Raw genomic sequence first — 25,545 nt, forward strand, 5'->3', positions numbered from 1 at the left:
GGTATTATTACATAGAACACATTGAGGCAGGGCTATCTGGTTCAAGCATTGTCAATGAGGCTCTCATTCAAAACAACAGCACAGTCAAACAGAGAGCATGCTTGCATGTGAAACGTGATTAATTCTTTCCGACATGGCTCATGATGACTGGAGCCACACCTCGTGGACTGTAGCTCTGCTCTGCAAGGAGCCTAGCTGCGTGCCTGGCCACTTCCCAAAGTGCTTTACACTCTAATTTCAACTTCAGATGTAGAGAAGAATATTGCAAATGACTCATGTGTCTCCCATGCTCTCTGAAATGGACTCCCATTTCTCCTGGGGACCAAAAGTAACAGCAAAAGTAGCTTTCTATTTGTAGAGCAAATAAGTTTTTCAAAACCCATTTCAGCACCGTTTAAGTGCTGTTGCACTTAAAGCTGGGACAGTTTTAGCTGTGGATTTTGAAAAAATTGTCTCTAAGTGCTATAGCTGATGAAGTTTGAATGAGTGATCTGTGTCCACTTGAATTGAGCTTTCATTTAGTAAAAAAGGATTCGGTTATATTTTAATTCTTTAGTACTGATTCTCATTCTTGTCAATCAACTGTGACTTTTCTGTGTTAATTTCTGGCAGAGGTAATAGAATTAATCCAAATCATAGGTGTATTGAAGGCCAGATTGACAAGTATACTCAAGAAACCAGGCACTGAGCTGAAAAAGTGTTGGTTTCACAGTGGGACTTAAGGCCCACATAAATCACTGTGCAAAAATTGAAAAACAGAGACAGAAAGTGACTCGCCTAAGGCCTGTCCCTTGAAAGTGAGTGGCTGACTGACTGGCAGAAGACTGGTTATCAAATCCAAATCTCCTGTCCTGTAATTTCAGAGGGTGCACTGCCTACCCAAGGCCCAATTTTACAGTTAAATGCCTTAATAAGGGCTTTAGTGGTTTGAAGTCGACATTGAAAGACATTTGATTCCATCGGCACAGTCTTTTGCTCCTTGTCTCTAATGAGAATTTGCCCAGTTACAGTTTTAACATTGGGTCTAACCTGAGAGATCTTGACTTTCAGCCGAAAACTCTTGAAAACTCTTGATTAACTTAGGAGTTCCTGCTACAATGTAAGAGCCAAGAACCCTCTTCAGCTAACGTGAGCTGGCCTCAGTTTTAAACAGGAAATGAGCTGGATTAAATCAACATCCTCTCTTCAGTCATCAAGTTAAATTTCATAGAACATACATCTATTGTGTTTATAGGAGAGCTGGGGTCTATCCAAGGTTCTGAGTAACATGCTAACCCAGGAAGTAGGAGGTGCTGCTCAGACCTGGTGACAGACACACACACACACACACACACACACACACACACACACACAGAGTCTAGACACACAAATGGTAGTGTCCAGCCAATTACTTAGTAGTATGAGGAGGGCTTTGAACCCATCCATGCTCCAAAGGAAGAGACACCTTTCCCTAATTGACATGTCCATTCTCCCTCCTTCTCCCCCATCCCTGCCTCCTTTTGAAGCCCACGCATTATTACATAGAACACATTGAGGCAGGGCTATCAGGTTCAAGCATTGTCAATGATACTCTCATTGAAAACAACAGCACAGTCAAACAGAGAGCATGCTTGCATATGAAACGTGATTAATTCTTTCCGACATGGCTCATGATGCCTGGAGCCACACCACGTGGACAGTAGCTCTGCTCTGCGAGGAGCCTAGCTGTGTGCCTGGCCACCTCCCAAAGTCCTTCACACTCTAATTTCACCCTCAGTGGTAGAGAAGAATACTGCAAAGGACTCATGTTTCTCCCATGCTCTCTGAAAAGGACTCCCATTTCTCCTGGGGACCGAAAGTAACATCAAAAGTAGCTTTTTATTTGTAGAGCACACAATATTTTCCAAGTCCACAGCTCTGAAATTTTCTTAATGGTCTCTTACACTTTATAGTTTAAAAAGAAATATATATAATACTATATACATATGATGTATGTTTATATATATTTTATATTTCATATATGTGTGTGTGTGTGTGTGTGTGTATATATATATATATATGTGACCCATATAGGGTAGTAGCCAGGATTTTGGAATTTATTAGACTTTAGCTGAAATCCGGGCTCCATTATTTACTTGTTGAATGATCTTGAAGTATTTAACCTTTCTGAGATTCCAATTCTCTCATCTGTGAAATGTGGTTAATTATATCTCCTTTGGAGTATTTTTTTTTTTTTTTTGAGAAAGAATCCTGCACTGTCATCCAGGCTGGAGTACAGTGGCACAATCTCAGCTCACTGCAACCTCTGCCTCCCAGGTACAAGTGATTCTCCTGCCTCATCCTGAGTATCTGGGACTACAGGCACCTGCCACCATGCCCATCTAATTTTTTGTATTTTTAGTAGAGATGGGGTTTCACCATGTTGGCCAGGCTGGTCTTGAACTCCTGACCTTGTTATTCAGCTGCCTCAGCCTCCCAAAGTGCTGGGATTACCAGCATGAGCCACTGTGCCCAGCCTGGAGTATTTTTATAAGAATTAAATTGTAGTACAGACTAGCTTAGATATCATTTAGTATAGAAACAAACACGTTGGCACAATCCTTGGCACTGGAAGATTAATGATGTGTCCAGGGTAAAGGTTACTCTTGCCACATACAAGGACAAACAACCTCTAAGTGGCAGTGCTTGGACTTTTATTCTGCCTTTTCCAAAGCAATAAGTTCTTGGAGCTGAAAGTTCTCAGGTCAAACTCTCCAAAGTGTCCCTATTTGGTAGCTATTTATCTGCCCACCTTGGCCTCCCACAGTGCTGGGATTATAGGCATAAGGCACCACACCCAGCCTCATTGATACACATTCAATGCCAGTATATTCCAGGTCTTGTGCTGTGTGCTCTTGATGCTGAGGTGCGTGTCCCCCTTAAGCTCATTGAAAACACTATTTACCTGCCTCACTGTGGTAACAAAGTGGTACAGAGAGCCCAGAGGACCATTTAGAGGTTGGCAACTTATAATTATTCATGGTAAGCAGATTATTTCCCATAGTGTTGCTAGGGAACAACTCACAGCAGACTGAAATAGAAATGCAAGTCATTTTCTGCATACTAGAACTTTCTCCCCTAGGCAGTGCAATTTTTTTTTTAACAATTCTTCTGTCATCATAATTCTGATCTCTTGATATGTGAAAGTACAATTACAAGGAGAAGCAGAAGGACATTTACATCTGTGAGTCTGCACCTCTTTCCCACCAAAGTGAGCCGATCACACCCTCAGACCCCCAGAAGGCTGGCAAGGAGGACTCGATAGAGACAAAGGGAGGGACAGAAGAGGGGAAGAGGTTACTATGAAGAGAGAGAGGGCATGATACAGAGACAGTGACAATGGCAGAAACTAGAACGATGAAGAGGGATGGAGAACAGAGTAGAAAGGAGAGGGACAGAGAGTGACTTGGACAGTGGCCATAGAAGCAAAAAGAGCGAGAGACAGAGACACATGGAGAGGTATAGGTCTATATATGAGGTGAGAGAGAAAGAAAAACAGAAATACAACACAGAGAGAGAGAGAGAGGGATAGAGAGATAGAGAGGGAGGGAGGGAGGGAAGGTGGAGAGAGAGAAAACAACAGAGGAGAGAGATATATAAATATAGCAACAGGGAGAAGGAGAGGGACTGGGACCAAGAGAGACAGAGAAATAGGGAAAGAGACAAGAAGAGAGAACTGGAGTTAGGGGGAGAGATAGGGAGAGAGAGAATAATAGGCCTGTAGAGACAGAAGGTTACATGTGGACACAAAGAGTGTGACAGTGTTAGGAAGACAGAGATAAAGATATAGAAATAGTGGTAAATAGTGAGATAGAAAATGTATATAAAGAAAACAACAAAAAAGAAATATACATATTTATATATTGTTAAAAATAATATATAAATGTATTTGTACATGTTATATATAAAATATCATATGTATTTCTAGCTTTCTGTTTTTATATAGTCTCTCTATCCGTACTATTGCCACAAGAATGCCAGGTAGCAAATATTCCAAAACTCAGCGGCTTAGCACAATCATCATCTGCTAATTCTTATAAGTCCTTAGGTTTGCTAGGCTGTTCTGCTGATCTAAACCAAGCTCATCTGATCTTGATGGGGCAGCTGCTGGGTTAGCTGGGAGGGGGACTGCCTGGTCAAAGTGCCTGGGTCTGAATCAATCAGCTCCACTACTCACAGTGTTTCATCCTCCAGCAGGCTAGCCTGGATTTGTTCTCATGACAATCATAGGAAGCTAAGAGCTGGCAGAAGCACATCAGGCCACTTAAGGCCTCCATTCAGAACTGAAGCCCCATGAGTCCCTTTTGCATTGAAAAAAAAAAAAATAAAGACGAGTGTGGAGGAGTAAATGGCACCTCTTTATCGAAGGAGCTCTGAATTGTAGGAATGAGTTACAATTCTGGAAAATTTGCAGTGAGCCCACCCTGCCTTGCCTGGCTCACAAATGCAACTATGAACCCTGAATCTGAGGACTTTGAAAAATCAACCATAGCAAGCCAATTGGAGGAGGAAATCGGAAAATGATGCACTATGAATTCACAGTAAGTTTCTTATTTATTTCTCATCAATTATCTCCTGGCCTGTACTCAAAGATAATCAGAAATGCAGAACTGAACACCAGGTGAGGACAGAGAAAAAGGGGGACTCTCTGTAATCACATAGCCCTGGTTGTCAGTTTTTTGGCCTTTTCTGTTCTCTCCCAGCCCCCAGGCAATGAGTGGCAGTGGCAGCTGCCATGGAGAGCCAAGAGGCTAAAACTCCTAGGAAAGGGATCCTTCTCTCTGACCAGGGCCGCTCTGGCCCTGCGAGAGAATCCTGGTGGGTTTTGTTCTCTCTTTCTCCTCTCACTACTTGGCCCTGGAGCCAGATGCAATAGTAGGAAATGCAGTGTACCAAAGCCACACCTGTTTGGCCAGAGGACTGGAGGGGCATTTCCTGTGAACTACAAAGTATTGCAGAGCGTGCAGAAGAGGAAGATTAAGAAAGAAACATCATGCAATGATGTCTGGACTCCTGGGTTCACCCACTAGCTGTGCATGCGGAAATATGACTGGCCCTAAACAGCTCCAAATCCAAAGGCTTTGCAAACTGAAGTAGGAGTAGGCAGTGCCCAGGTCTTAGTATGGCCACTGGGTGGCGCACACACAGAACAGGCCTGGTGGAAAACGCAACTGGCTGGAACTGCCCATCAAACACAAGTAGGAACTTGCCATCTCTAACTGGGTCAGTTGCCTGCTAACGAAAACCCCTCAACATTCTGTGTATCATTTAAACGATGCCTAGAGCTCTATAATATGATATTCAAAGTGTATGGGATTTAATCCAAAATTACCCCCCATGTGGAGACCGAGGACAATCTTAGCATCTCCAAATTGAAACGCCAAACAACAGATGCTAAGCCTGACATGATACAGGTGTTGGAATAACAAAGACTTTAAAGGAATTATTGTGACCGTAGGAAGAAATGGAAAGAGAGGAGGAGAGAAAGAAGTAGAAAGTAAAATAGATAGGAGAGATACAAATAGAGAAATAGAAAAAGAAAAATAAACAGAGATAGGCAGATAGAGAGAAATATAGAGATATGAAGGGATAGCAAGAAACAGGCGAACTAAAGCAAAATAGAGGAGGCTGAGTGCTAAAGAGGGAGCTACAGAAGGAAAAATGAAAAGAGGGTCAGGTATGGTGGCTCATGCCTGTAATCCCAGCACTTTGGGAGGCTGAGGTGGGTGGATCCCGAGGTCAGGAGTTTGAGACCAGCCTAACCAACATGGTGAAACCCCATCTCTACTAAAAATACAAAAAAAAAAAAAAAATAGCCAGGCATGGTGGAGCACACCTGTAATCCCAGCTACTCAGGAGGCTGAGGCAGGAGAATCGCTTGAATTTGGGAGGTGGAAGTTGCAGTGAGGCAAGATCCTGCCACTGCGTTCCAGCCTGGACGACAGAGTGAGACTCCTTCTCAAAAAAAGAAAAAGTAAAGGGATGAACACCAACGGGTCAGAGAAAAAAAAATATGGACATAAAGAAGGAAGGAAATAGAAGGACATAGTGATAGAAAGCAATGCAGGAGATAGAGAAATAGAATGGTAGAGAGAGAAATAGAGCCGGTGCAAATGAAAGCCATAAAGCAATTCATGGCAATTGTCTAAATTCAATACATCATTAGGGTTTCATAACGCTAATATTCTCATTTTAACATTTTTCCTAAATTTATTGGTTGTAATACTTTCACTAAAGAACTTTCATTCATCTAGGTGTGGTGGCTCATGCCTGTAATCCCAGCACTTTGGGAGGCCAAGGCAGGCAGATCACCTGAGGTAAAACGTTCAAGACAAGCCTGGCCAACATGGTGAACTCCTCCCTCTATTAAAAATACAAAAATTAGTAGGCATGGTGGTGCATGCTTGTAATCCCAGCCACTTGGGAAGCTGAGGCAGTAGAATTGCTTGAACCAGGGAGGCAAAGGTTGCAGTGAGACAAGATCATGCCACTGAATTCCAGCCTGGGCAACAGAGTGAGACCCTATCTCAAAAAAAAAAAGAAAAGAAAAAGAAAGAAAAAACTTTCATTCTTAAGCTCTGTGGTATTCTGAAACATAGTTTGTAGAGAACTGGCAAGGTAAATATTTGATTATTTTTCTTTTCCTTTCTGTTTTCAGAATAATGAGATGTCTTAGCAACCTCCAAAGGAGACTTTATTTTGCTATACTATGTTTTCAAGATTTTGTGTAGGTGATGCTCTTTTGGTGCTTACAATGTCCTATCAATCGTCAGTGAGAGCCACTGCCATTGTTTTCTATGTCCTGTGGCATGACCTCAGTAGTCTCTGCTTCTCTGCTGTCAGGTCGACAAGTTGTCATAGGTTTATATTGTGCATATTGTGCCCCAGTCCTGGGTTCAGCCCTTTCTCAAGTGAACCCTATACTTAATAGTGAAAAGCTGGTACTTAGATCCCACAGTGTGGATGCTATGAGTGCTTATTGCTTCTGCATTGTTATTGCTTTCTAGTTTTTCAGGGGACAGCTTAAAAATAAGTATTTCTGAGATAAAATTGATTCAAATTATAGATTAGAGGGTTTTTATAAAATGTTTTAACTTTTATATTTTCTTTATTCACTTGCCCTGAAATCTTGGGTCCTAAAAGTATCAACATAAATGTATTAAAATATAACTATAAAAAACATTATAATTACCATTGATAACACTCAGCCCAGATAATGTAATTTTTCTTCCCTCCTCCCTTTTTTCCTTTTTCCCCTTCTCCCTTCTTTCCTTCCTTATTCTCCCCTCCTTTCTCCCTCTTCTTTCTTTCTTTTCTTCTGTCTTTCTCTATATTTTTCTCTCCCTCTTTCTTTCCTTCTCTCTTTGGCTTTAGGATGTACTTAAAACTTAACTAAAACATTCTTTTTAGAGATGGATCCAAGATGGCAGATTAGGAGCTCAGGATTGCAGCTCAGAGTGAAAGCGCAGAGGGTGAGTGGATGCCAACTTCCAGAAGGATCTTTATTGCCCACAGACCAGAAGATTCCCAGGTGAAGGAGCCCCATGGGTCACCAGCATGGCTGTTTTGGCCAGCGCCCTGGCATGGCAGTTCTCCCTACAAAATACACAGGTCTGGACGCCATTTTTGCTGGCAATTGGAGCTCCTGGGAGACAGAGTCACCCATTCAACTGATTAAAAAAGGGGACTGAAACACGGAGCCAGGGATTCCTGGGCAAAAAAGCACCAAGAATCTCAGCATGGCTGTTTCAGCCGGCGCAGTGGATCGCCACACAGGAAATCACACAGATCTCGGCACCATTTCAACAGGTGACTGGAACACCTGGGAGAGAGAGTCAACCATTCAACTAAAAAAAGGGGAGACTCTGAGGCAGGGAGCCAGGTGATCAGGCTTGGTGGGTCCCACCCCCACAAAAAAACAGCAATCTGAAACACTCTGCATTGAGAGTTTCACAGCAAGCAAAGCTGAACCAGGGATGGTCCAGCTCTGTGGGGGAGGAGTATCTGCCATTATAGAGGCAGTCCACCACTATGGAGGTAGTACGCCACTGCTGAAGAAGCCCGCCATTGCCAAGGCAGCCCGCCATTACAGAGAGAGTCCACCATTACAGATGTGGGTTGCCATTGCTGAGGCAGTTCTAACTACACCCGTATAAAGGGGATTGCAGGGAAGTTCACACAGCAGCTGGGCAGAGCCCACAGCAGCTCAGCACAGCCTCTGCAGGCAGACAGTGACTAGGCTGCCTCCTCGCTGGGCAGGGCAGTCCTGAAAAAAGGCAGCAGCACAACAGAAACTCATAAAACCCTAACTCCCCAGGATAGAGCACCTGGGGATAAAAAAGGGGGGAGTTTATGAGTTCTGCTGCAGCAGATTTAAATGTACCTGCCCAGCAGCTCTGAATGAACAATGGAGCTCACAGCTCAGCACTTAGGCTCCTATAAAGGACAGACTGTCTCCTCAAGCAGCTCCCTGACCCCTGTATATCCAAAGAGTCACCTCATAAAGGAGAGCTCAGACTGACATCTGACGGGTATCCTTCTGGGACAAAGATAGCAGAAGAAGAAACTGGCAGCAACCCTTCCTGTTCTGTAGCTCCTGCAGGTGATCCCCAGGCAAACAGGGCCTGGAGTGGACCTCAGCAGTCCTACAGCAGAGGGGCCTGACTGTTAGAAGGAAAACTAAGAAAGAAATAACTTCATCATCAACAAACCAGACATCCACTCAGTGACCCAATCTGAAAGATAACAACTACAAAGACACAGGTGGATAAATCCACAAAGATGGGAAGAAAGCAGCACAAAATGGATGAAAACACCCGAAACCAGAACGCCTCTCCTCCTACAAGGGATCACAACTCCTCACCAGCAAGGGAACAAGGCTGGATGGAGAATGAGTGTGATGAATTGACAGAATCAGCCTTCAGAAGGTGGGTAATAAGAAACTTCTCTGAGCTAAAAGAACATGTTCTAACCCAATGCAAAGAAACTAAGAACCTTGAAAAAAGATTTGACAAAATGCTAATGAGAATAAATAACTTAGAGAGGAATATAAGTGAATTGATGGAGCTGAAAAACACAACATGAGAACTTCACGAAGCATACACAAGTCTCAACAGCTGAACTGACCAAACAAAAGAAAGGATATTAGAGGTCGAAGATCAACACAATGAAATAAAATGAGAAGGCAAGGTTAGAGAAAAAATGGTGAAAAGGAATGAAGAAAGTATCCAAGAAATATGGGACTATGTGAAAAGACCTAATCTACGTTTGATAGGTGTACCTGAATGTGATGGAGAAAATAAATCCAAGCTGGTAAATACTCTTCAGGATATTATCCAGGAAAACTTCCCCAACCTAGCAAGGCAGGCCAATATTCAAGTCCAGGAAATACAGAGAACACCACAAAGATGATACTCCTCAAGAAGAGCAACCTCAAAGAACATAATCTTCAGATTCACCAGGGTTGAAATGAAGGAGAAAATGCTAAGGGCAGCCAGAGAGAAAGGTTGGGTTACACACAAAGGGAAGCCCATGAGACTCACAGCAGATCTCTCAGCAGAAACCCTACAAGCCAGAAGAGAGTGGGGGCCAATATTCAACATCCTTAAAGAAAAGAACTTTCAACCCAGAATTTCATATCCAGCCAAACTAAGCTTCATAAGTGAAGGAAAAATAAAATCCTTTGTGAACAAGCAAGTACTCAGAGATTTCATCACCACCAGGCCTGCTTTACAAGAGCTCCTGAAAGATGCACTAAACATAGAAAGGAACAACCAGTACCAGCATCAAAATGGCAGGATCAAATTCACACAAAACAATATTAACCCTAAATGTAAATGGGCTAAATGCGCCAATCAAAAGACACAGACTGGCAAATTGGATAAAGAGCCAAAACCCATCGGTGTGCTGTATCCAGGAAACCCATCTCACATGCAAGGATACAAAAATCTCAAAATAAAGAGATGGAGGAAGATTTATAAAGCAAATGGAGAGCAAAAAAAAGCAGGAGTTGCAAATGGAGAGGGAAAAAAAAAAAGCAGAAGTTGCAATTCTGGTCTCTGATAAAACAGACTTTAAACCAGCAAAGTTCAAAAGAGACAAAGAAGGTCATTACATAATGGTAAAAGGATCAATGCAACTAGAAGAGCTAACAATTCTAAATATATATGCACCCAATACAGGAGCACCCAGATACATAAAGCAAGTTCTTAATGACTTACAAAGAGACTTAGACTCCCACACAACAATAGGAGACTTTAACACTCCATTGTCAATATTAGACAGATCAACGAGACAGAAAATTAACAAGGATATCCAGGACTTTAACTCAGACCTGGACCAAGCAAAACTAATAGGCATTTACAGAACTCTCCACCCCAAATCCACAGAATATACATTCTTCTCAGCACCACATCACACCTACTCTAAAATTGACCACATAATTGGAAGTAAATCACTCCTCAGCAAATGCAAAAGAACAGAAATCATAACAAACAGTCTCTCAGACCACAGTGCAATCAAGTTAGAACTCAGAATTCAGAAACTAAGAACCGCACAGCTTCATGGAAACTGAACAGCTGGCTCTTGAATGTTGACTGGATAAACAATGAAATGAAGGCAGAAATAAAGATGTTCTTCAAAACCAATGAGAATGAAGACACTACATACCAGAATCTCTGGGACACATTTAAAGCAGTCTCTAGAGGAAAATATATAGCAATAAGTGCCCACATGAGAAGCAAGGAGAGATCTAAAATCGACACCCTATCATCAAAATTGAAAGAGCTAGAGAAGCAAGATCAAAAAAACTCAAAACCTAGCAGAAGACAAGAAATAACTAAGATCAGAGCAGAACTGAAGGAGATAGAGACATTAAAAACCCCTCAAAAAAATCAATAAATCCAGGAGCTGATTTTTCAAAAGGATCAACAAAATAGACCACTAGCCAGATTGATAAAAAAGAAAAGAGAATATCAAATAGGTGCAATAAAAAACGATAAAGGGGATATCACCACAGATTCCACAGAAATACAAACCATCATCAGAGATTATTACAAACAACTCTATGCACATAAACTAGTAAACCTGGAAGAAATGGATACATTCCTGGACACTGGCATCCTCCCAAGCCTAAACCAGGAAGAAGTCGAAACCCTGAATAGACCAATAATAAGGTCTGAAGTCGAGGCAGCAATTAAGAGCCTACCACCCCAAAAAAGCCCAGGTCCAGATGGGTTCACAGCTGAATTCTACCAGACATAAAAAGAGGAGCTGGTACCATTCCTTCTGAAACTATTCCAAACAATCCAAAAAGAGGGAATCCTTCCCAAATCATTTTATGAGACCAACATCATCCTGATACCAAAACCTGGGAGAGATTCAGCAAGAAAAGAAAACTTCAGGCCAATATCCATGATGAAAATAGATGCAAAAATCTTCAATAAAATACTGGCAAACCGATTGCAACAGCACATCAAAAAGCTTATCCACCATGATCAAGTAGGATTCATCCCAAGGATGCAAGGCTGGTTCAACATACACACGTATATAAACGTAATTCACCACATAAACAGAACCAAAGACAAAAACCACGTGATGATCTCAATTGATATAGAGAAGGCCTTTGACAAAATTCAACAGCACTTTATGCTAAAAACCCTCAATAAACTAGGTATTGATGGAACGTATCTCAAAATAATAAAAGCTATTTACGACAAACCAACAGCCAATATCATACTGAATGGGCAAAAACTGGAAGCATTCCCTTTGAAATCTGGCACTAGATAAGGATGCCCTCTCTCACCACTTCTATTCAATATAGTATTGGAAGTTCTAGCCAGAGCAATCAGGCAAGAAAAAGAAATAAAGGGTATTCAAATAGGAAAGGAGGAAGTCAAATTGTCTCTATTTGCAGATGACATGATTGTATATCTAGAAGACCCCATCGTCTCAGCCCAAAATCTCCTGAAACGCATAAGCAACTTCAGCAGTCTCAGGATACAAAATCAATGTGCAAAAATCACAAGCATTCCTATACACCAATAACAGGCTTAAAGAGAGCCAAATCAAGAACAAACTGCCATTCACAATTGCTACAAAGAGAATAAAATACCTTGGAATACAACTAACAAAGAATATAAAGGACCTCTTCAAGGAGAACTAGAAACCACTGCTCAACGAAATAAGAGAGGACACCAACAGATGGAAAAACATTCCATGTTCATGGTTAGGAAGAATCAATATCGTGAAAATGGCCATACTACCCAAAGTAATTTACAGACTCAGTGCTATCCCCATCAAGCTACCAATGACCTTCTTCACAGAACTGGAAAAAAACACCTTAAACTTCATATGGAACCAAAAGAGAGCCCACATAGCCAAGTCAATTCTAAGCAAAAAGAACAAAGCTGGAGGCATCACACTACTGGACTTCAAACTATACTACAAGGCTACAGTTCAAAACAGCATGGTACTGGTACCAAAACAGAGATATAGACAATGGAACAGAACAGAGGCCTCAGAGGCAACACACACATCTACAACCATCAGATCTTTGACAAACCTGACAAAAACAAGCAATGGGTAAAGGAGTCCCTGTTTAATAAGTGGTGTTGGGAAAACTGGCTAGCCATGTGCAGAAAGCAGAAACTGGACCCCTTTCAGACACCTTACACTAAAATTAACTCCAGATGGATTAACGACTTAAACATAAGACCTAACACCATAAAAACCCTAGAAGAAGACCTAGGCAAAACCATCAGGACATAGGCATAGGCAAGGACTTCATGACCAAAACACCAAAAGCATTGGCAACAAAAGCCAAAATAGACAAATGGGACCTAATCAAACTCCACAGCTTCTGCACGGCAAAAGAAACAGTCATTAGAGTGAGTCAGCAACCAACAGAATGGGAAAAAATTTTTGCAGTTTTCCCATCTGACAAAGGGCTGATATCCAGAATTTACAAAGAACTAAAACAGATTTACAAGAGAAAAACAAACAAGCCCATTCAAAAGTGGGCAAAGGATATGAACAGACACTTTATAAAAGAAGACACACATGAGGCCAACAAACATATGAAAAAATGCTCATCATCACTGGTCATTAGAGAAATGCAAATCAAAACTACATTGAGATACCATCTCATGCCCGTTATATTGGTGATCATTAAAAAATCTGGAGACAACAGATGCTGGAGAGGATGTGGAGAAATAGGAACACTTTTACACTGTTGGTGGGAGTGTAAATTAGTTCAACCATTGTGGAAGACAATGTGGCGATTCCTCAAGGACCTAGATATAGAAATTCCATTTGACCCAGCAATCCCATTACTGGGTATATATCCAAATGATTATAAATCATTCTACTATAAGGACACATGCACACGAATGTTCATCGCAGCGCAGTTTACAATAGCAAAGACCTGGAAGCAACCCAAATGCCCATCGATGATAGACTGGACAGGGAAAATGTGGCACATATACACCATGGAATATTATGCAGCCATCAAAAATGATGAGTTCACATCCTTTGTAGGGACATGGATGAAACTGGAAACCATCATTCTCAGCAAACTGACACAAGAACACAAAATCAAACATGGCATGTTCCAACCACTAATTCTCTCTACCTGTGATTCAGGAAGACCAGCTCCCCAACTGCCTTCTGTGCTAGGGATCTGAGTATTCACTTCCTTGTTGAGTGGGACCTGAGTTTTGAGAGGGTCTTGCGCTCCTCTTCATCTGGTCCCTTTCCTTCCAAGGCCCCAGAGAGGAAGGCATGGGGTGGGCCCTAGCCCTGCTTCTAGATTTGCTGTCTCCTGGTGAGTGTGCTGCCTATGGAGAGGCTCACGGGTTTTGTTTTCTTCTTTTGCAAGGGGTGCCATACTAAGGAATGCCTCATTATGTTCTGTGTTGTTCCAATTGCAGCCAGTGAGATATCTTCCAACTTGGAAGGGAGAATGAGGACAGTCACTGGGACAACTGGGTCATCTGCTGTAATCACCTGTGATCTTCCTGGAGAAAATACTAGATACATCCACTGGTACCTCCACCAGGAGGGGAAGGCCCCACAGCGTCTTCTGTACTGTGACACCTACAACTCCAGGGTTATGTTGGATTCAGGAATCAGTCCAGGAAAGATGGATAGTTATGCAATCATGAGGAGGAGCTGGAAATTGATAGTGCAAAATATAACTGAAAATGATTCTGGGGTCTATTATTGTGCCACCTGGGACAGGCACAGTGGTTCAGACCTGCCCTACCCCACACTGAAACCTGCCTTGTGACTGCTTGAGGTACACAAGATAGAGCTGCCCCCTCTCATTTCCTGCCACCAAATTTACTGTATTCTGTACAAAGAGAAACACAGCTTCACTCCCGATCTCCCCCTAATGTCACACTCCCCTGGCAGCAGCTGCACCTGTTCCCCACCCCCTCCCAGGACTTTCCTGAAGACCAAGCTGCCATCTCCAGGCCTCAGCTAAGCAGCCTGCCTGAGAGCAAGCTTCTCTCAGCTCTCCTAAGACACGGGGGAGGCCCACTCACTCTGCTTCCTAGGACACACAGGTACACTTAGGGTCCAGCTGTGAAGTGAGATACTTTGGACAGCAAATGGGAAGGGTATTGATACTCATCGTGTATCCAACCATGATCCAGGGATCGCAGCTGAGACTGGTGCTTATTCCTTATAACAATATAAGCAATACTGTAATTCCCACTAAATCCCTAGGCCTAGATATGCAGTTGAACATTCTCTCCCTCTGCCCTGCCTTTTTCTCTCTCTCCTTTCTTACTTCCTTGCTTGCTTTTATTATTTTTCTGTCCCTCCCTCCCTTCCTCCTTTCCTTCCTGCCTCGTTCCCTTTCTTCCTTCCATCGACTCCCATTCCTTTTTTTGCTTCTTTCCTTCCTTGCTTTTCTCATTCTTTTTTTTTTGAGGGGGGGTACATAATCAGAATACTGTTTCCACAAAATCATTAATTTTTCTCTATTTGTTCATGCCAACATTGATATAGCTAGTTTAATTGTTCAGTTTAATTTTTTGTATTTTGGGTATTTGCTGTATTATGTTGTTTCATATTTGTTTTGTATATAAAAAACAGTTACATGGAGATGAAGTCAAAATTATAAAAGGAGATGCATTTGAGGCTTTTAGCTTCCATTCTAGATTTCTCATTCCTCTTTCTCCCTGGCCCTATAGATAAAAAAACTTTTATCAGTTCACTTGAAGTTTTTCACTTTGTCATAGTGCCACATGTATTGTTTCGTTTTCAATGCCACATTTATATTTTCATTCTTATATTGGGTTTTTATACATTTTAAACAATCTTTTATTTTCCTGTGTCTGGATTTTGTGTCTTACTTCTAAAGGTGCACATACGTCATAAGTTTGCATAAAGAAGTCCATATTATTTATTTGAATGTTTTTATGCATAATTTAATGATGGCATCATTGATCTATCAGGATTTTTATACAATAATTACTATACTAATAATATGAATACTGGCCAGGCCCGGTGGCTCATGCCTGGAATCCCAGCATTGGGGTAGTCGAGTCGTTAGGATCACTTGAGGCCAGGAGATTGAGACCAGCTTAGCTAATATGGTGAAACCCTGTCTCTACTAAAAGTAAAAAAAATTATCCGGCTGTAGTGGTGCACACATGGAATCCCATCCACTTTGGATGCTGAGGCAGGAGATTCTTTTGAGCCTGGAAGGTGGAGGTGTCAGTGAGCTAAGATTACACTACTGCACTCCAGTCTGGGCAACAGAGCAAGACTATCTCTCAAAAACATTAATAATAATAACACTATTGATGGTAAAATATGAGTACTCACATTGTGGTAGTTAATGTACTAAGCACATCATATACATATTTTATTTAATCTACACAGAAACTTCATTCAGGGATGAAAATACCAATGAATGTAACGCAGAAGAAATTGAGGGGTTAACTGACGTTCCCTAAGTCATATATTTAATTTGATAATGATTGCAATCCAAGCTCTGCGGTTCCAAAAATGAGATTTGTTAATTCAATTAGCATTCCCTCATCTTTAGAAGTACTAGCATTATTTTACAACTTTATAGGTCATTTCAAGTTCTTCTTCTGTGAATTTTCTTGTCACATTCTGCCTATTCTTCTTTTGGGGATTAATATTTTCTTATTGCTTCATAAGAATAAATACACACCATTTTAGATACACTGACCCTTTATGAAATGTGTTGAAAATATTTTTCCTCATTGGTTATTATTTATATTTGGCACCTTTTGTTGAATTGAACTTTGAAACAATAAAACAATAAAAGCTATCAATTTTTCTAGGGTCTCTATTTTGATGTCAGGCTTAGAGAGTCCAATATCACCTAGAATTTTATGCAGTTCAACATTCTTTAAGTCTAATGAGTTTTTTAATTACAACTGCATCACTGTTGGTAACTGGTAAGGTAGAAATTCAAGAATGTTTGTTTCCGTACGGTAAGTCAATACCCAAAAGAGGACTTATTAAATAATTGACTATTTCCTTGTAGATATTAACGTATCATTTTATCACGTGGTAAAATATTACCTACACGTGGCTCTCTTTCTGCATTTTCCACTGTGTTCCATGGACCTTTTCATTGTAGCTCCAGTGCTGCCCCCTCTTCGGCACTGTAGCTTCAGAGTTCTTTTCACATTCCGGTAAAGTTTCTCTCATTATCCCTTTGTTTTAAGACTTTTCTGTGCATTCTAGTGTGATCTCAGATCGCTCCCTTCTCATTTACACTTCTGTCCAGAAAGGTTTTGTCAAACTCCAAGGCAGGCGAGCTTCCCTCCTCTACGAGGTCTCTGAGAACTCAGCTTTGAGCTGCTCCTGCGGCAGCCTAATGTCCTGCACCTGTGGCCCAGAGGCAGATGGAGACCACCTGGAGCCGCCTGCCTTTCTCATTCCCAGCTGGGACTCTGAGCGAGGCCAACACAACAACCGAGAGGGACATAGTTCTGCATCTTATTCTGCAGATTTTAAACGTGTGTCTAAACATATTTGTTACAGAGGAGGTGAAAATCTGTGCGCACTACTGGGTTTTCACGATTGTTTTACTGGACTTGTTTTGTTGCCTGTATCTCCATCTGAGAAACCAGGTGCACTGCAGATAGCAGTCTGATTCCTGAGGGAAGGGCTGCCGAATAAAGTATTGAGTACCCCGGAAATTTGGAAGTTCAGATAAATAACTTTTTAGTTTAAGTATGTTCCAAATATTGCATGACATGTCATCTTGTACCACTAAAAAACCCAAAAAACTCACACTCGTACTTCAATGAATAAAAATCCTCTAATAAAGAGACCACACACAGGTTCCCATGCACGGCCCACCTTCACCTCCCGACACCGCCCCCCCCCCACCCCGCCAGCCGCACACCCATTTAATTTAGAGGAGAGTCCAAGACCCAGCAACATACCTCACCCTCAGTCCTGTTAATAAAGCAGAGCAGCCTTGGCTGGCTGCCTCCTGTTTCCTTGCAGATTCGAAAAGGACGGTGGTTCAGAACCCTAATCAGAAGCGTCCTGGCAGAATGAGGCCTAGGCAGCGACTTTACCGGCAGAAACGCTACAGTGCAGGGTGTCAGCCTGCTGTGCACGGCCCTCTCCAAGGGCTGGGCCTGTTAACTCCAGGATTGGCTTCTCCCAGGTCTGCACTCCCTCTGCTGCAGGCCTGAGCTCTCCATGCCCCTGGCTCTCTTCTGCAGAGGGCCTGCTCTCAGCTGCCACAAGAGGGCGCCGGAGAACGGGCCTGAGCAGAGAGGCAGGAGCTCCTGTGCAGGTCCTCCCAGGCACCACCCCTTCTGGGAGGAAGGCTTGGGAGTCCCTTAAGACAGATCCTCAGTCACTTCTCTCTGCCTGTGACTCAGGAAGACCAGCTCCCCCACTGCCTTCTGTGCTAGGGATCACTTCCTTGTTGAATGGGAACATTCAACCTGACGAATTTCGAGAGGGTGTTCTGCTCCCCTTCATCTGGTCCCTTTCCTTCGAAGGCCCCAGAGAGGAAGGCATGGGGTGGACCCTAGCCCTGCTTCTAGATTTGCTGTCTCCTGGTGAGTGTGCTGCCTATGGAGAGGCTCACGGGTTTTGTTTTCTTCTTTTGCTAGGGGTGCCATACTAAGGAATGCCTCATTATGTTCTGTGTTGTTCCAATTGCAGCCAGTGAGATATCTTCCAACTTGGAAGGGAGAATGAAGACAGTCACTGGGACAACTGGGTCATCTGCTGTAATCACCTGTGATCTTCCTGGAGAAAATACCAGATACATCCACTGGTACCTCCACCAGGAGGGGAAGGCCCCACAGCGTCTTCTGTACTGTGACACCTACAACTCCAGGGTTATGTTGGATTCAGGAATCAGTCCAGGAAAGATGGATAGTTATGCAATCATGAGGAGGAGTTCGAAATTGATAGTGCAAAATATAACTGAAAATGATTCTGGGGTCTATTATTGTGCCACCTGGGACAGGCACCGTGGTTCAGACCTGCCCTACCCCACACTGAAACCTGTCTTGTGGCTGCTTGAGGTACACAAGATAGAGCTGCCCCCTCTCATTTCCTGCCACCGAATTTACTGTATTCTGTACAAAGGGAAACACAGCTTCACTCCCGATCTCCCCCTAATGTCACACTCCCCTGGCAGCAGCTGCACCCTGTTCCCCACCCCTCCCCCAGGACTTTCCTGAAGAGCAAGCTGCCATCTCCAGGCCTCAGCTAAGCAGCCTGCCTGAGAGCAAGGTTCTCTCAGCTCTCCTAAGACACGGGGGAGGCCCACTCACTCTGCTTCCTAGTGACCAGCTGTGAAGAGAGATATTTTGAACAGAAAATGGGAATGATATTTATACTGGATCATGTATCCAATCATTGTCTAGAGATTGCAGCTTAGAGTGGTGCTCATCTCCTATATCTATAGCAATATAAGCAGTAACGTAATTACCACTTAATTACTCGGCCTAGATATGCAGTTGAACCTTCTCTCCCTCTGCTCTCCTTATTCCTTCTCTACTTTCTTGGTTACTTGCTATTTTTCTACACTTCCCTTCCCCTGTCCTCTCCTCCCTCTCCCTCCCTCCTTCCCTCCCTAGCTCAGTCTCTAGCTTGCTTCCCACTTCTCTCCCTCCTTCCCTACCTCCCTTGCTCTCTGACCTACCTTCCTACCTTCCTGCCTTCCTTTCTCTCTCTTTCTTTTTTGGGCACACAATCAGAATACTTTTCACCAAAATCATCAACATTGATACACCTGGTTTATTTGTTCCATCTTTAGTTTTATATTCTGGAAATTTGTTGTGTAGTTTTAATTTGTGTATGTGAAACATTTACATGGAACTGAAGTCAAAATTATAAAACATGATAGATTCAGAGATTTTAACTTCCATTCTAGAATTCTCTTTCTTCTTCTCTCTCTCACCCTATAGGTAACAATATCTTTTTCAGTTCAGGTGAACGTTTTCACTTTTTCTTATTTATTCAGAAGTCTATCACTATCTCAAAAATACATCTGTTGTTTGTCATATGTGCAGTATGCACTGTTTCTATTTGAATGTCATATTTATTTTTTGCTCTGATAATCGGTTTTTAGACATTTTAATCTTATTTTCTGGCATCTGGATTTTGTGTCTTGGAAAAGTGAACATACTTCAGAAGTATGCATAAAGATATTCATACCATTTCATTAATATTTTATTCATTACTTAATATTCATATATCTGGAATTTTTATGCAATAATTACTGTAATAATAAAAATACTGATGTTAAATTGGGTACTGACTTTCTGGTAGTTACTGTACCAGAAAGTCAGTATATTACACGTATATTTTATTGACTCCTCACAGACACCTTATTGACAGGTTAAAGTACCATTGAATATAGCAGATGAGAAATTGAGGGTTTAACTAACATTCCCTAAGTCATATGCTTTAATTTGATAGTGACTTCAATCCAAGCTCTGGGGTTCAGAAAATGAGATTTGCACATTCAATTTGCATTTTCTTATTTTTATGAATACTAGCTTTATTTTACAGCTTTATAGGCTATTTATACATCTTTTGTGAATTCCTTTTCATATTCTTTGCCTGTTCTTCCGTGGAGGTATTAATTTTTCTTATTTGTTTTAAGAATTGATATACACCATTTTAGAGATAGTGCTCTTCTATCAAACGTATTGAAAATTTTTCTCTTCATTTGCTATTATTTATTTTCGGCACCTTTAGGTGAACTGAATGTTGTATATTACTTTTAATAAAACCTATCAATTTTTCTAAGGTCTCTATTATGATGTCAGGCTCAGAGAGAACAATGTCACCTATAATTAGTGTGCAATTCATCATCATTTAAGTCTAATGATTTCCTGTTTTCAGTTTTATTACAACTAAATCTCTATTTGTACCTTTTAATTTAGCAAGCCAAGAATATGTGTTTCCATATGGCAAGTCAATTCCCAAAGAAGAACATATTAAATAATCAAGTATTTCTTTGTGGATATTAACATACTACTTTATGACATGATAAAATTTTACATACTCGTGGCTCTGTTTGTGGACTTACCACTGTGTTCCATGAATATTTTCATTCTAGCGTCAGTGTTGACCTCTCTTCAGCACAGTAGCTTTGTAGTTCCTTTTACATTTGCTTCTCTTACTAGTTTTTTGTTTTAATGATTTTCTATGCCTTCTAATGTAATGGCAATTCTCTCCGTTCTCATTTTTAAACCACGAGAGTTCTGTCCCAGGTAGGATTTTCCAGGCTCCAAGGCAGGTGAGCTTCCCTCCTTCACAAGGACCCTGAGGACTTAGTTTTCACAGCTGCTCCTGTGGCAGCCTCATGTCCTGTATGCATGGTCCAGAGGCAGAAGCAGAACAGCCGGAGCCCCCGGCGTTTCTCATTCCCAGTGGCGATGACAGCAGAAACGGAATTCTCTGAGCTTGGCCAACACAACACCCGAGAGGGACATTGTTCTACGTCTTATTCTGCATATTTTAAACGTGTCTAAACATATTTGTTATAGAAGAGGTGAAAATCTGTGTATGCACTACTGAATTTTCACAATTATTTTAACACACTTGCTTTACCACCTGTATCTCCATCTATGACTCCAGGTTCACTGCAGATATCAGTTAGCTTTTTGAGGTTACAGTTGCTAAATAAAATATGCAATACCCAGGAAATTTGGAAGTTCAGATAAATAAGTTTTTTGTTTAGTATATCTCAACTATTGCATGACATAGCACCCAGTACTACTTTAAAAACAAAAACTCACACTTGTACTCAATGAACAGAAATCCTCTAATAAAGAGATCACACACATATGAACATGTGCACACACAAACACACACAGAGAAACATACACACACTCACCCAGGATCACACACATACCACACACACACACACACCCCCATTTACCTTGGAGGGAAGTCCAAGACCCACCAACATGCCTGACCCTCAGTCCTATTAATAAAGCAGGTTCAGGCCTTCTCAGAGTGCCCCTGGATGTTGCCTCCAGTGTCCTTGCAGATGTGAAAAGGAAGGCGGTTCAGGGCCCTAATCAGAAGCTTCCTGGCAGACTGAGGCCTTGGCAGCGGCCTTACCTGATGAAACTCTGAAGGGCATGGTGTGAGCCTGCTGTGCACGGCCCCCTCCAAAGTCTGGGCCTGTTAACTCCAGGATCAGCTTCCCCCACATCTGCACTCCCTCTGCTGCAGGCCTGAGCTCTTCATGCCCCTGGCTCTCTTCTGCAGAGGGCCTGCTCTTAGCTGCCACAGGAGGGCGCTGGAGAACAGGCCTGAGCAGAGAGGCAGGAGCTCCTGTGCAGGTCCTCCCAGGCACCACCCCTTCTGGGAGGAAGGCTTGGGAGTCCCTTAAGACAGATCCTCAGTCACTTCTCTCTGCCTGTGACTCAGGAAGACCAGCTCCCCCACTGCCTTCTGTGCTAGGGATCACTTCCTTGTTGAATGGGAACATTCAACCTGACGAATTTCGAGAGGGTGTTCTGCTCCCCTTCATCTGGTCCCTTTCCTTCCAAGGCCCCAGAGAGGAAGGCATGGGGTGGGCCCTAGCCCTGCTTCTAGCTTTGCTGCCTCCTGGTGAGTGTGCTGCCTATGGAGAGGCTCACAGGTTTTGTGTTCTTCTTTTGTAAGTGGTGCCATACTAAGGAATGCCTCATCGTATTTTGTGTTGTTTCATTGCAGTCAGTCAGATATCTTCCACGTTGGAAGGGAGAACGAAGTTAGTCACTGGGCGTACTGGGTATTCTGCTGTAATCACCTGTGATCTTCCTGTAGAAAATACCGGATACATCCACTGGTACCTCCACCAGGAACGGAAGGCCCCACAGCGTCTTCTGTACTATGACACCTACCAGTTCAAGGTTGTGTTGGATTCAGGAATCAGTCCAGGAAAGTATGATATTTATGCAATCACAAGGAGGAGCTGGAAATTGGTACTGCAAAATCTAATTGAAAATGATTCTGGGGTCTATTATTGTGCCACCTGGGAGAGGCACAGTGGTTCAGGCCTGCCCTACACCACACTGAAAACCTGCCTTGTGGCTGCTTGAAGTACACAAGATAGAGCTGCCCCCTCTCATTTCCTGCCACCGAATTTACTGTATTCTGTACAAAGGGAAACACAGCCTCACTCCCGATCTCCCCCTAATGTCACACTCCCCTGGCAGCAGCTGCACCTGTTCCCCACCCCTCCCCCAGGACTTTCCTGAAGACCAAGCTGCCATCTCCAGGCCTCAGCTAAGCAGCCTGCCTGACAGCAAGCTTCTCTCAGCTCTCCTAGAACATGTGGCAGGCCCACTCACTCTGCTTCCTAGGGTCCAGCTATAAAACCAGATATTTTGGACAGCAAATGGGAAGAATATTTGTACTGAATTATGTATCCAATCATGGTTTTAGAGATCGCAGCTTAGAATGGTGCCCATCTCTTGTGCCTATAACAATATAATCTATACTATAATTACCACTAAATTACTGGGCCTATATATGCAGTTGAACATTCTTTCCCTCTGCCCTCCTTTTTTTTTTTTCTCTTTCTACTTTCTTGGTTATTTACTATATTTCCACACCTCCGTTCCCCTCCCCTCCCCTCCCTCCCTCCCTTCCTCCCTACCTACTTCTCTCCCTCCCGGTCTCCCTAGCCTGCTTCCCACTTCCCTCCCTCCCTCCCTCACTCTGACCTGCCTGCCTGCCTGCCTTCCTTCCTGTCCACCCACCTGCCTTCCTTCCTTCCTTCCTTCTTTCCTTTTCTCCTTCTTCCTCTTTTGGGCACACAATCAGAACACTTTTTCAACAAAATCATCTGGAATAATTATCTACATGTTCACAGCAACTGTGATACACCTGGTTTATTTGTTCTTTTTTTATATATTTTGAAAATTTATTGTATTGTTGATTTGCATATGTAGAACATTTACATAAAACTGAAGCCAAAAATTATAAAACAAGATAGATTTAGAGATTTCAGCTTCCATTCTAGAATTCTCTTTTCTCTTCTCTCTCTTACCGTATAGGTAACATCTTTTTCAGTTCAGGCGAACTTTTTCACTTTTTCTTATTTATTGAGAAGTCTATCACTATTTCAGAAATACATCTTTTGTTTGTCATATGTGCAGTATGCATTGTTTCTATTTGAATGTCATATTTATTTTTTGCTGTGATAATCGGTTTTTGTACATTTTAATCAATGTTTCATTTTCTGGTGTCTGGATTTTGTGTCTTACTTGGAAAGGTGAACATACTTCAGAAGTATGCACAAAGAAATTCATATCATTTTGTTAATTTTTTTCATTAATTACTTGATATTGATATGATCTATCTGGAATTTTTATACAATAGTTACTGTAGTAATAATAACACTGATAGAAATATGGGTACTGACTTTCTGGTAGTTACTGTACTAAGCACATTACATGTATGTTTTATTGAATCTTCACAGAAACCTTATTGACGGGTTAAGTATCATTGAATATAGCTGATGAGAAATTGAGGGTTTAACTAACATTCCCTAAGTCATATACTTTAATTTGATAGTGACTTCAATCTAAGCTCTGGGGTTCAGAAAATGAGATTTGCACATTCAATTTGCATTTTCTTATTTTTATGAATACTAGCTTTATTTTACAGCTTTATAGGCTATTTATACATCTTTTGTGAATTCCTTTTAATACTCTTTGTCCATTCTTCTGTTGAGGTATTAAATTTTTCTTATTTGTTTGTGAGAATTAGTATTTACCATTTTAGAGATATTGATCCTTTATCAAACATGTTGAAAATATTTCTCATCATTTATTGTTATTTGTTTTTGGCACCATTCGGTGAACTGAACTTTGTATATTACTTTTAATAAAATCTGTCAATTTTTCTAGGGTCTCTATTATGATGTCAGGCTGAGAGAGAACAATGTCACCTATAATTAGTATGCAATTCATCATCATTTAAGTCTAATGATTTCCTGCTTTCAGTTTCATTGCAACTAAATCTCTATTTGTACCTTTTAAGTTAGCAGCCCAAGAATATGTGTTTCCATATGGTAAGTCAATTCTCAAAGGAGAACATATTAAGTAATCAAGTATTTCCTTGTGGATATTAACATACAATTTTAGGACACGATAAAATATTACATTCCTATGGCTCTTTCTGGACTTTCCACTGTGTTCCATGAAGCTTTTCATCCTCGTGCCAGTATTGGCCTCTCCTCAGCACGGTAGCTTTAGAGTTCATTTTACGTTCTAGTGAAGTTTGCTTCTCTTATTACTTTTTTTTTTTTTTAAAGGATTTTCTATGCCTTCTAATGTGATGGCAATTCTCTCCCTTCTCATTTTTAAATCAGGAGAGTTCTGCCACAGGCAGGATTTTCCAGGCTCCAAGGCAGGTGAGCTTCCCTTCTGCACAAGGACCCTGAGGACTCAGCTTTCACAGCTGCTCCTGCGGCAGCCTCGTGTCCTGTACGCGTGGTCCAGAGGCAGCGGGAGAACACCCGGAGTCCCCGGCGTTTCTCATTCCCAGTGGTGATGACAGCAGAAACGGAATTCTCTGAGCTAGGCTGACACAACAACCGAGAGGGACATTGTTCTACATCTTATTATGCATGTTTTAAACATGTTTCTAAACGTATTTGTTATAGAAGAGGTGAAAATCTGTGTGTGCACTACTGGATTCCGGCAATTATTTTACTGGACTTGTTTTATCATCCGTATCTTCATATATGAATCCAGGTCCACTGCAGATTTCAGTTCACTTTCTGAGGGTACGGTTGCTAAATAAAATATGCAATATCCAGGAAATTTGGAAGCTCCGATAAGTAACAAGTTTTCAGTTTAAGTATGTCCCAAATATTGCATGACATGGCATCGTGTACTACTTAGAAAAAAAAAAATCTCACTTCTACTTCAATGAAAAGAAATCCTCTAATAAAGAGATCTCATACATGGGCACCGCCCCAACACACAAACTCACACAGGATGACACAAACACCCGCCCCACCCCCACACACCCATTTATCTT

At 41.8% G+C, this 25,545-nt stretch overlaps 3 pseudogenes across 1 annotated transcript; all 3 read left to right on the forward strand.

Moving 5' to 3' along the window:
* The first annotated feature begins 13,797 nt into the window (after positions 1-13,797).
* On the forward strand, positions 13,798-14,503 carry LOC105723331 (T cell receptor gamma variable 4-like; annotated as a pseudogene).
* A 3,546-nt stretch (positions 14,504-18,049) lies between these two features.
* On the forward strand, positions 18,050-18,757 carry LOC135276499 (T cell receptor gamma variable 4-like; annotated as a pseudogene).
* A 3,132-nt stretch (positions 18,758-21,889) lies between these two features.
* On the forward strand, positions 21,890-22,783 carry LOC105723329 (T cell receptor gamma variable 4-like; annotated as a pseudogene). Its single transcript, XR_010344067.1, has 2 exons — positions 21,890-22,119; positions 22,225-22,783. The product of XR_010344067.1 is annotated as a T cell receptor gamma variable 4-like (transcript).
* Positions 22,784-25,545: the final 2,762 nt, after the last annotated feature.

The sequence above is a fragment of the Aotus nancymaae genome, unplaced genomic scaffold (genome assembly GCF_030222135.1).
Source record: "Aotus nancymaae isolate 86718 unplaced genomic scaffold, 86718_ANA_hifiasm-v0.15.2.pri h1tg000025l, whole genome shotgun sequence".
In the NCBI taxonomy this organism is placed as follows: Eukaryota; Metazoa; Chordata; class Mammalia; order Primates; family Aotidae; genus Aotus; species Aotus nancymaae.